Source organism: Juglans microcarpa x Juglans regia, chromosome 1D (genome assembly GCF_004785595.1).
Source record: "Juglans microcarpa x Juglans regia isolate MS1-56 chromosome 1D, Jm3101_v1.0, whole genome shotgun sequence".
NCBI classification, from domain to species: domain Eukaryota; kingdom Viridiplantae; phylum Streptophyta; class Magnoliopsida; order Fagales; family Juglandaceae; genus Juglans; species Juglans microcarpa x Juglans regia.
In genome coordinates this window covers 14,163,076-14,174,342 of record NC_054594.1, presented here as the reverse complement: position 1 = coordinate 14,174,342, position 11,267 = coordinate 14,163,076, and the positions used below count along the sequence as shown (strand labels likewise).

Sequence of the window (11,267 nt, the reverse complement as noted above, 5' to 3'; positions counted from 1 at the left end):
CATTCTATTATTTACTTTCCACATGTTGCAATGTCATTAGAGCAGTTTGTTATGGCTGCACCCTTTTATGTACGTCCAGAGAATAGTGGAGAATCATCTGGAAAACTATTGAAGAATTGTTCATCTTTTGGAGATTAAGGGATCCCTTGAAGTACCCTAATGGCAATCTGAAATTCTCATTTGCTTTTTATCAAACACCTTGTCCACAAATTCTTTTCAATTCCTGTTTACATTTTGCCACTATCCTCTACCTCCATCATTTGCAAATTACACAACCAGTAGTCTTACATTCCAATACTTTAAAATATTCTCAAAAGGCAATAACAAAAACTTGATATTTTTCTTTTAACAAGAAATATAAGAAACTTGATAGAAATTTGTTGAAAAGCACTAGGAATTTCAGGAATTTATATTTTCTTTTCTTTACATTACCATGTCTTTTAAAGATAAAAAGTAATGGGTATTGGAATCCATTATTAAAATTTCTCAGCAACCAATAGAACATAAATCCTTTAGGTACAATAATATAGAACATAGCCGTCTCAATACCATCAGGCTCTTATTTTTCTTTTTCGTTCTTTTCTCCTTTTTGGCTGTTTCTTGGAAACTAGAATGGAAAAGGTAATAAAGAAAGAGCGAATGGAGAATGATCAGGTAATCTTGGACATTGAGTTGAGTCAAGGAGATGAAGTAGTGGAAGGTTTTGAGAACATGGACGAAGAGAAAGTGACCATGCTGACCAATAACGATTTCCTCTGTAGATTAATCATTGCCAGCGGCAGTTTCATTTGCTAGCCATTCTTTCAGTTCTTGTTTTCTGCTTTGGCTTTAAAGATAGAGAGAGGAAAGATAGACAAAGGCAGAGGGATGCAGAAGAAAAAGTGCAAGATGAATAACCTTGTATGGAAAAAAAATACACGAAGAAGTGGAGGCTGAAATGAGGAGGCTGAAGTTAGAACTCAAGCAGACAATGGAAATGTACAGTACTGCCTACAAAGAAGCACTCACAACAAAAACAAATGGTAGGTGAAATTAAACCTACTTTATGCCTTGTAATTTCTATAAATTCCAAGCAGGCACTGATACAATTTACATAACAAGCAGTAGAGCTGGCACGTTGGAAATTAAAGGAAGAACAAAGAATGGAAGATGCACGATTGGTTGAGGAAGCTGCATTAGTGATTGCAGCAAAGGAGAAGGCCAAGTCTAGGGTTGCCATTGAGGTTGCTGAGGTAGCCAAAAGGATAGCAGAACTAGAAGCGTAAAAAAGAATCCATGCGGAGATGAAAGCGTTGCGAGAAACAAAAGAGAAGAAAAAGGCATTTGATGCTTTAGCACAATCAAACAATCGGTGCAGGAGGTACACAATCGAGGATATCGAAATTGCCACAAATTTATTTGCAATCTCCCACAAGATTGGGGAAGGGGGGGGTTATGGACCTGTATACAAGTGTTATCTGAACCATACACATGCTGCAATTAAGGTTCTTTGCCGAGATGCAACTCAAGGAATGTCATAGTTTCAACAAGAGGTATACTGAAAATAGAAGTACTTGGCTACACAAGCATCAAATAAAAAAGTTATGCTTGAAAGTTTAATTAAGTATTTAGAAATAGTTTCGTTATGACTCACTAACAACCATTCTCAGGTTGAGGTATTGAGTTGCATACGACATTCGAACATGGTTCTCCTACTAGGAGCCTGCCTTGAGTATGGTTGTTTGGTGTACGAGTTCATGGCTAATGCGAGTTTGGAGGACGGGCTCTTATGCCGGGGTAACACTCCACCTCCTTCTTGGCAGATTAGATTTAGAATTGCCATCGAAGTAGGTATTGGCTTATTGTTCCATCACTATACCAAACCAGAGCCACTAGTGCACCGTGACCTGAAACCAGCCAACATCTTACTTGATCGCAACTATGTTAGCAAGATTAGTGATGTCGGCTTGGCCAGGTTAGTATCCCATCTGTGGCCGATAATGTGACACAATATCGAATGACATCCACAGCAGTCACATTCTACTATATAGATCCAGAATATCAGCAAACATGCATGCTTGGAGTGAAGTCTGATGTATATTCCCTTGGAATCATGTTTCTACAAATGATAACAGCTAGGCTGCCGATGGGCTTGACTCACCATGTTGAAAGAGGCTATCAAAAAAGGGGCTTGATTGGCCAATTGAAGAGGCTTTGTGCTTCGCCAAGCTGGCACTAAAGTGTGCAGAGTTGAGGCGAAAGGATAGACTAGATCTTGGCAAGGATGTCTTGCTAGAACTTAACAGATTGAGATAACTTGCTGAGGAAACCACGCATCACACTTCGATAAATGGCAGTCCAGCCTCCTCACTAGGCCACAATCAAGTTTCCCTGCAGCTAGTAAGTTAGTGTTAGCTTGACAATATAATCTAATGATTAAATTCATCCATTTTTTGGACAATTACTAACTCGACGATGATTCAAAGTGATGGTCCTAAATTTAACTTTTGACTCCATGATTTACTCTATTTTAGTTAAATATTTCATGGTCAATTTCTTTTTCATAAACCACAAAACTATTCCAATTTCATTGTCATTTCCTATAACGGTTCTTTAGAATTCACATAATGCTTGTTTGACTTCTACCTCGAGATGAAAAGCCTAATTAGAAATGTATTGATTGACTCTTTGCAGGAGGGGGATCTTCCACCTGCACTTTCTGGAGAGGGTTCCATAATCTCCCTTACGAGTAAAGATCAAGTTCTAATGAAAAAAACTGGTTTAAAATGATCGTGCCAACAAGGGAAAAATGCAATTGTTGGAGGTAAAAGCTGATGTTCATATCATCTCTGATTCTCAAAGCCGTGTTTGCAAACTTCGATATCATGTATAGTGAATCAAGATGAAGTTCCAAGTTTCCTAATCAACGTGTACATATATACACATTCCTTCTAGTTCTAGAGCAAGATTAAATAGAAAACACACAAAAACAAGCACCCACATACTTTAAAGCCTGGTGCTTCATAAGACATGAATGTGGTTGTCTTGTAATGATTTACATCTGTGTCATCAGACGACTGGTAGTCAATGAGGTTATTCATGAAATCTACTTGTTTGTTTCATTTCTTGAAAAAAGCAACACGTCAGTATACTAAAATTTTGGAGCAAAAATACTCTAAAATACTATTTAAGGTAGAGTTTGTTACGAAGAACAATAACTTCTCAATCTTTAGCATTATATTTTTATACTTAGACACCAAAAACCAATATGTTATCGGGAAAACGACTGAGAGATGGAGAGACAGAACATGATGTTGACAGTTTCAGACACAGGAAGAAAAGTGTTCCCTTTGTCGCCTAGAATCTTCAGAGCTTTACAAGGTCTGTCCCGAACAAATCCATTATCTAGTACACAATTTTGTCGCCAACTTCAAGTGTAAAGGAAAGTACAATAGAATGGCTCATTTAGGTGTGGACAGTGAGTTGAGATGAAACTTAAAAGTTGAATAAAATATTATTTTTTAATATTATTATTATTTTGAGATTTAAAAAAGTTGAATTGTTTATTATATTTTATATGAGAATTTGAAAAAGTTGTAATGATGAAATAAAATGAGATGAGATAAAACAACTCTTATATCCAAACGAGACTTAATGTAACAAATGGAGGAAGCCTTGAGCGATATGGGTAGAATCTAGCTAATTTTTTTTTATAAGTAGAATCTTGCTAATTAATATATAATTAGTTTCTAGCTAATTTTTTTTTTATAAGTAGAATCTTGCTAATTAATATATAACTAGTTTCATAACTCCATTTGAGCGACACCGGGAGCTTGGAAAATAAAAGACTTTGTGAATTTTTTGAGCAAGAAAGCCTGACAATTTATTACGAAAAGATTACTTGGTCATACTTGAAGTCTTGTTTCAAGAAGACAGCTATTTCCTGCAAATTATGCCGCAATCGAGTAATGAAGCTTAATTTATTTTCATTTCCTACAAATAATCCAGACCTCTTCGTCCCGGATAGAGTTTCCAAATGACGAAAAATGAAAAAGAAGTGGATTCTGTTTATCTACGTGAGAGAGTTCATGTTTTCCCGACCCAACGCCCAGGTGTAATTGTTAGGTGAAACATTTCAATGAATATAATCTTTGCGCCCCAAATTCGATTAAAAAAATTACCGCTAAAGACAATACAATTATCTAACAATGATCTTAACTTAAACACATAAAGCGAAGCAAAACTAATATGACGCAATGCAACATAAGAGACCAAAATTTTTAAGTAATTGAAGACTAACTTGCATCTCAGCCATAAAGCTTAAAGTTAATAAAGAGACATATGGACCAGGACAAAGAGGAAAATTATTTGTTGTTAACCCTACCCAAACAAGGGGGCAAAATTCCCACGGAAACACCCACTAACGATAATACATGAGCAGTTGGGCCGATGAATTATTAGGATATCCATCATACATGGCTTGCGATCTCCTAGAGCTCAACCCCATGGAAGCACCAGCCAGACCACGTTGCCCAGTCATCTGCACAAGAGCTTAACCTGAGAGACCAGATGCAGCAGCCTGACTCAAGGCAAGTTACCGCTGATAAGCTAACAACTTAGCTAGTGAATCACCTTGGTTCATGCTTGCAGTCGAAAGGATATGATATGGTTGAGTTGGAGGAGGTAATGGATTTGAAGCTATCCCAGGAGTTGGCTTGCTATCCCACGAGCACCGCATTCACGCATGCCAAAAAGATTAGACATTTTCTTCAACAGTTAAAAATGCTGCTTAAAATTTGCATGTAAACCATTTAACATGGAACACAGTACTGCTTGTTCTTCTAATGATGGCACCATGCCAAGGACCTCCTAGGTCCTACATTCAAACTGATCACTTAAATAGCAAATCCGCAACCCATAAAGAGTTAAATGCCTAAAGGCCCTAGATTAATGCAAAATAGCTGGAGACCTGAAGTGAACAGGAATAACGCACCTGCAGAAATTTTTTGTATAAAATATATATATATATATATATATACACACACACACACACACACACATTTTGGCTTTTGAGTTGACCAACCAAAACAAAAGTCTTTCGTGTCTCTCAAGATCAGTAGCGTATAGCATTCATTCAAAGGCATGGAAATCAAACACAGGTGGGGTTCATAACATGCATGACCCAAACAAGGTTTTCTATGCATATGTGGAAGGGTGGGTGGGTGGGTGGGCTGTAATGCGTGTCTTTGTGTACATGCATGTAGGAAACTTGTTTGATATTGACTAGCATCATGCAATATCTATGGCCTTGTGATGGAGATGCAAGAAGGGTCATTCGTAATGTCACTAGGAGGGCTAGGCATGCCGAGGCTAGGAGGGTGACATTGGGGTGCAAGCATGGTTTGGGTGATAGGTCCTTGGAAGCCCAAGACAAGGTCAACTAGAAGAGGATCAAGTTGTTAGCCAATTCCTTGATTTTAGGGGTTGGTTGGCAAATCCCTTGAATTTAGGGGAGGATGTAAACCTCTTGATTTTAGGGGATTGGGCGGTTGCTAGAGAGTTGGCCGAATATCTCCTTCAAATTAGGGAGATTATCTATTTGTTAATTTGTTTCAATTTGTTTCCTTTATTTTAGGCATTTGATAAGATTGTTTCCTTAAACTTAGGAGTTTGATTTATGTTTGAGATTAAGGTTGTTAGAGGGAGTAATTGGGGCAAGGATGGTCGAAACCCTAGTGAAACCCTAATATTAATTTCCGTTTTTGGCTTGTAAATCGGGAATTATGCTATTTTGAATGAATGAGAATTTTTTCTTCCAATCTTTCAAAAATTGAGTGCTAGTCCGAGTTAGTCTTAATTCTCACCATCATACCAATCAGATCTTGGTGTTGCCTCGAGGTAACCCTAGATTCAATCACCCAACACGCCACAAACACTTGAGTGAGAGTGAGGCTTCCATCATTGGTGCTTTCATCGAGAGTGTCCAACTCAAGGAGAGGAAGCCATGGCCGATCGACAACCAACTCATAGGGAGTGGATTGAGAACCTTGAAGCCACTTTGAAGGCACAACAAACTGCCACCAATGAAAGGCTTGGAAGGGTAGAGGAGGTGCTCCATCAATTGGTGGATCAAAGGAGGAATGGAGATGGGAGGTGCCATAGGAGAAGAGCCGAGAGGCATCATAGTCTTGAGGGCCCTATTGGGTCTTAGAGAAGAGGGTGGAGGACTCGGATTCATCCTGTCACCACCCTGCCCTAAACTGACGAGGCCGTGACCTATGACCTGTTCTTTCCTTAATATTATTATTACTATATATATATATATATATTGTTTTTCCACGAAGGAGAAGGAGATAAGGGATATGCGTGAATATGTCACGCATGCAATCTGCACTTCTAGTTAAAAGAAAACACCTGATAGATGATCTGTTCAATATTTTACATAAAAGACTCTCAGAGTCCAACATTCATTCATCTACATAACTAGTTCTAAATAAGAGGGGACTCAGTCCCTACAACACATACAAAAAGGTGTTAAACCATCGTATGTGGGGTTACCATCACCCCACCATAGAAGTTACACCATTACCATCACCCAACCATAGTATTTACATCATGCCCAAAGGCATATTGTCTCAAGTTAAGCCAACAAAACGTCCCAACACGGGACCCAACATAAAAACATAAAAACATAAACCATTATCATCAAAAGTCGAACCGAAAGGGAACTCTAAGCATCGGCCACTCCCTCCTCAGTAGTGCCTAGCTCCACAGCCTCTTCATCCATACTTGGACATTTAAAACATAAACACAAAGTGAGTCTAATACTCAGTAAGCAGTACACCATGCTGTTAACTTATTAATCACATAATCTTTCTTTGGAAAATATGCATACATAAACATTTGCTAGTTCTTGACAATGCTTTCATGCATAAACAATTTAAGGAATAACTATACTTTCATGCTAAAATGATTTAAGGCATAATTATATTTTCATGCATAAACAACTTAAAGCATAACTATACTTTCATGCATAAATATTTCTAAGAAATGATTTTACTTTACGTTTCACTTTCTTTGGCTGGTACACACTATTACGCTCCGTGTGTTGGGGTTAGCGATTTTTTAGACCTAGATTTCTCCCGCAGCCATAGGTTGGGAATCCCTTTCATGGGGGGCAGCACTGAGTGCACTACTAGTACTACTTACTCGGCATTGCAATTTGCCCATTCCTTTAGTACCCTTTCATTCATATGGCCGTTATGTACTTTCATGCTTTCAATTCCTTTTCTTTCCTTTCTTTGCAGTCAAACTTTTTCATTATCTTTTCCTTAGTCCAAATGCATGTGTTTCTTTAAAAAAATGTTTCATATCATGCTACATATAAATAAGAACTAGTTATTTAAGAGAGCATGTATAACTTCATGATACATTACCATATACACATACACACACTTATAATCAATATGGTGCTTAACAGGGGCTACCAAGAAATGTTTGTACATAATATATATATATATGTTTATTCTTTCTTTAGAAGAACATTTGAAAAGAGAGAGATACATTCTTCCATAAGAGAGCTTTGTGTAAGGAGCATGGTCATAGCTACTTACCTCGATGCTTTATAAGTAGGTTCCTTGAATATTGAAAATAAACTCCTATTCAATGAAATGGGATAAACATATTAATATTCATTTCACTTTAAGCTTTACTATTCGACACTCCTACATGCTTACTTAAATTCCAAGTTGGAATTAAAGTCTTTTTCCTTAACCCATTTAGCTATCCACTATACATGGCACTAAGCCAAAACATTAATATCCTCGTTCCGACATTTAAGAAACCCATGAAAGTACATAATTTGCTTGCTGTCCCTTTTTTAAAGGCCATCGTTTTCTATATGAAAGACATGTAGAAATCATAAGTTAGGAATATATAGATGGTAGGGATTTATTTAAGAATGAAAGGGAACAAGGAAGTGTTACAAGTTTGGAATTTTCATTTAAAAAGGGCATTTGATAGCTTTGTAACATCATTTGGAATGTAAGTCTAACAAAATGCCAATGCCCACAAGAGGGTTGATTTTTGTCACTTATTCTTCAATGGTTTTTCGTACTAAAATTTATCAATGGTTAAACAAAATGGGTGCAATTGAACAAGGGATGAAATGAGTTGGTTTAGGCTTCAAAATAGAACATATTTAAGAAATTCTACAGTACATGGGCAGCTAGCAAGTCTTAGTACATTCATGGTTTTAAACATTCCTCTCTTAACCAAAATCCCAACTACATAATTAAGCAATATTAGAGTTGTAGAAAACTTAAGAAAAGCCTCATATTTTCTGAAAACATAGCATAATAAAAGGGGAACAACACTCGGCAACTAAAATTCCTAAAACAAGTTTGCTAGTTTACTAGAAATTCTTAGTGGCTTACTTAGGCCATAAACTTGAGGAAAGTATATTTAAAATTATAAACCTCAACTCCATTAATTTAACACATAAAGATATAATTAAAACATGACTTAGACTCAAGAAAACACAAGAAAGGACTACAAAATCTGCCTTGCAAAACACACGACTGGAACACCAAAACAGAGCATGACCCACGGCTTCTTCATCTATATACATACATATATATATATATATATATATTAACATATCAATTAACCATCACTTGTGACTAACCAAGTTAAATAGAAAATACCAATTTTCAAGGGTATGAGAATACACGACACAAACAGCTTCAATATGCTCGGTTTTGCCAAAAGAACAGAGCATTAATGTTTGTCAACACATAGACAACAACTAAAAATTAAGATTCAAGCTAAAACAACTCAATGGGTCTCCAAAATCAACTAAAACCGAGTGGGTCAAGTTAGGATTTTTACCTTTGGATAAATCCCTCCCAAAACACGAAAATGGTGAAGAGGAAGGTAGATTCGGCTTAGGAAAACAGAGGGCACACGAAACCCTTGGCTGGAAGTCCAAAACCGAAACATCAATAGTCAACAAGAGAAAAACCCACTCGATTAAACCATGACTAAGTTTCGAAATACACAAGGGAGAGGGTTGAGGGTGCTCTTACCTTACTATTTCCCTCTTGAGAAGAAGGGAAAATGGAAGCTTGGCTTGAGATTGGAAGAGAAATGGAATTGGGAAAGAAGGGGTTGTAGTCGCATGATGAGGGCTGGAAGAGTTTTCTTCCTTTCCTTGCTCTAGACGTCAGTGGGTGCAATAGGAAAAGAGGATTTGTTTCTTCTCTTGTAAGTCGACGTATAAGGGAAGAAAGAGGGAATTTAATTGGCTTATTGAGCAAGCTACATGTTCAAGGGGAAGAAAAGCCAATGGATCTGATCAAGGTTTATCCCATAAACTAGGGAAATGAATAATGGAGATTAAATGTGAAAAGGCATTTCCTTTACCTACCCATCCAATGGTAGAGAGAACTTGGGTCATTTCTTGAGTAAATAAAATTAAATGGCTTGAAAGAAAATATTATAAGGTCATGAAAAAATCATACCCTTGAATTATTTAATAATCCACATAAAATAAAAGCACACTCATCTTAAAATAATAATAAAAAAATAATAAAAGTCTTTATCTCAAAATATTTAACTTAAAGAATTAATAAATGACGTAAAGACCTACGTAATAGGGTGAGGGTATTACACATCCACTCAAGATTCCTCAAGTACTAATGAGGAATCAACCGGGGAAAGTGAAAGGGAAGAAGGAAACTGAGGTGAAAGGAGAGGTACACGTAGGGGGAAGTTCTCAAACAAAAAATGGACTTTCCCAAGTTCAATGGTGATGACCTGAGCACTTGGGTTAGTAGAGCCGAGCAACACTTCGAATACAATCACATGGAGAGCCATGCTAAAGTGTCTTATGCTGCCTACTTCCTTGAAGGGGAGGCCAACCAATGGTGGCAATGGATGAGGAAGACCTATGGGGCTCGAAGGAGGGAGTTGAAATGGAGGAAATTTGTCAAGGAGTTTTTGAGGAGGTTCGGGCCAACCAAGTGTATGGACTACCATGAGACTTTCTCAAAGATCAAGCAAACAGGATCTTTAAGAGATTATCAAAAGGAGTTCGAATACTTGTCCACTAGAGCACATAGGTGGTCGAAGAAGGTCCTCATTGAGACCTTTGTGGGTGGTTGAAGAGTGAGTTGGCGGTGGAAGTGAAGCTTAAGAAACCAAAGACATTGATGCAAGCTTTGGAGTTGCACGAATCAAGGAATATCAACTTCAAGATTGGAAGAAGAGTAGCTGGTTTGAGGTGAGGAAACCACCCCCAATGGTTTCCAAGTTTGGTGCAAACAAAACTTTTGGCAAGGACTTCTCACCTGGAGGTTCTAGTGGAGGTGAATCAAGTGGAACCAAACCCTTACCCATGGGTGTGAAAAGGCTATTGTCATCAATTCTAAAGTGGCCGAGAGCTTGGGGTTGCCTATGACTTCTATCACTCCATTTGAGGTCAAGGTAGCTAGTGGGGAGAAGTTGATGTGTAGAGAAGTATATAAAAAAGTATGTTTGAAAACACAAGGCCTTGAGATTGTGGTGGATTTGTATTCTTTGCCTATTGTTGGGTTAGATGTTGTGTTAGGTGTGCAATGGTTAGAGGAGCTAGGGAAGATAGTGTCAGATTATAAAAAAATGACTATGGAGTTTATGATGGGGGCAAATGGGTGACAATAAGGATGAGTTGAAGAGGGGAATGCAAGGCCTTGGGGCCTAATGATATGGAGAAGATTTTGAGGCAAGGGGCAATGTTTTGCTATCACATTAGCCTCCCTACTGAGGGGCTTGAGTGAGAGGCATGAAATGGAGGGGGCTTGGAGAGGGAGTTAGGGGCCAAGATGCCTAGTGACTTGAGGGAGTTGTTGGGGAGGTTTTTTAGAGTGATGGAGGACCTGAAGACACTTCCACCCTCAAGGGAATTTGATCATCACATTCATTTGAAGGAGGAAGCCAGGCCAGTTAATGTGGCCCCCTACCGGTATGTTTACTACCAAAAGATCAAGATTGAAAAGCAAGTCAATGAGATGTTGGCTAATGGGCTCATCTAGTCAAGCATTAGTCCATTCTCAAGTCCGGTTCTCTTGGTGAAGAAGAAGGATGGCATATGGAGATTTTGCACCGACTACCAAGCCAAAACATGTTATCAAAAATATCAGAGCGAAAGTCAAATAAATATTCATAATCAAAATCCTTTTGACACAACATAAGTGAAACATCATATCATAACATAATTCCATGTTTAACCCCCGTGATAGGGTTGCGCA

The 11,267-nt window shown here is 37.9% G+C and overlaps 1 pseudogene; it reads left to right on the top strand.

Moving 5' to 3' along the window:
• Positions 1-612: 612 nt before the first annotated feature.
• LOC121267234 lies at positions 613-2,320 on the top strand (annotated as a pseudogene).
• Positions 2,321-11,267: the final 8,947 nt, after the last annotated feature.